Below are 1,940 nucleotides of genomic sequence, written 5' to 3' on the forward strand. Positions count from 1 at the left end.
GATGCCCCTGTTGTTGCATGACAGGGTGCGGTTGGCTCTGCCTACTGCTTTGTCGCATTGGCGACTCATATTCATCCTGGAGTCGATCATGACTCCAAGATCCCTCTCTGCCTCTGTGCTGCTGAGAGGGTCAGCCCCTAACCTATACCCATAATGCTGGTTCCCTCTCCCCAGGTGCAGCACCCTGCACTTGTCCTTGTTGAACCGCATCCTGTTCAGATCCGCCCACTTCTCCAACCTGTCCAGGTCTGCCTGGATGCGGTCCCTGCCTGCCGGTGTATTCACTTTACCCCACAGCTTGGTGTCGTCAGCGAACTTGAACAAGGTGCTCTCCACACCCTCGTCCAGGTCACTAATGAAGATGTTGAACAGCACCAGCCCAAGGACTGAGCCCTGGGGGACTCCGCTGCCCACACCCTCCCAGGTCCCATGTTCGTTCACTAAGTGTCAGCTTACTGTACATCCTAGGAGTGATCAGGAAAGAGCACTGCTGATATTTTTTTAAATAAATGAATAAAAAGCCAAACAAGGAAAAAATAACCCCCATTTTGGTTGTAAAGGTTTTTCTTTTGTTTTCTAATATATTCCCTGAAAAGCATAAACTTCATAGATTTCATAGACATTAGGGCTGGAAGGGACCTCATAAGATCATTGGGTCCAGCTCCCTGCCCAAGGGGCAGGAAGTGAGGTAGGGTCAAAGGATCCCAGCAAGATAAACATCCAAATGTTTCTTGAACATGTCCAGAATAGGTGCTTGTACCACCTCTGGCGGGAGTCTGTTCCAGGCCTTAGGGGTTCGGACAGTAAAGAAGTTTTTCCTCATGTCCAGTCTATTACTGTCTTGCAGGAGTTTGTGACTGTTGGACCTTAATGTCCCCTGGGGTGCTCTGGTGAACAGGTGTTCCTCCAGATCCTGCTGTACACCCCATATGTACCAACAGGCTGCCACCATGTCACCCCTGAGCCTGCGCTTCTCCAGGCTGAAGAGTCCCATAGCTCGCAGCCTCTCCATAAGGCCTGTTCTCTTGCCCTCTGATCATAAGCGTGGGTCTCCTCTGGACTTTTAGCTTCTCCATGTCCTTCCTAAAGTGTGGAGTCCAGAATTGGATGCAGTACTCTAGCTGTGGCCTCACCAAGGCCAAGTACAGCGGGAGGATGACACCCTGGGTCTTGCTCAAGATGCATCAGTAGATGCAAGCCAGAGTTTTGCTCGCTTTACCAGCTGCTGTATCACATTGGTGGCTCACATTCATCTTGTGGTCAATCATGACCCCTAAGCCTCTTTCGGTCATAGTGCTAGCGAGTGTAGCATTGCCAAGCCTATAAGTGTGATGTGGGTTTTTATTCCTGAGGTAGAGCACCTTGCATATTGAATGCCATATGCTTTCTCCATATTGAAAGCCATCAGGTTTTCATCTGCCCACCTTGCAAGCCTTAGTCAGTCCGCTTTTGACACCAGTGTCCAGATCATTTATGAAGACATTATGGAGCACAGGTCCGAGAACAGCTTTGGGGTACGCCACTAGTCATTGAGTACCATGTTGATTCGGTTCCGTCAACTACCTCTCTCTGGGTCCAACCTCAGAGCCAGTTCCCCAGCCATTGGACTGTAGAGTAATCAAGCCGCAATTGCCCAATTTTTCCACAAGGACATCATGGGATGCCAGGTCAAAGGCTTTTTTAAAGTCCAAATATACGACATCAACTTCTTCCCTTTTGTCCAGGTGATACGTCACCTGCTCCTAGAAGGAAATGAGATTGGTGAAGCAAGACCTACCTGCACAAAACCTGTGCTGGCTAACCCTCAGAACATTGCCTTCTGTTAGCCTGTCAGGAATGGTTTCTTTAATATTTTTTTCCAAAATGTCCCCAGGGATTGACGTCAAACTGACTGGCCTGTAGTTTCCCGGGTCGTCTTTGCTCCCTTTCTTGAAGATGGG

The sequence above is a fragment of the Gavialis gangeticus genome, unplaced genomic scaffold, assembly GCF_001723915.1.
Source record: "Gavialis gangeticus isolate Ggan-Ray unplaced genomic scaffold, GavGan_comp1, whole genome shotgun sequence".
Taxonomy (NCBI): Eukaryota; Metazoa; Chordata; order Crocodylia; family Gavialidae; genus Gavialis; species Gavialis gangeticus.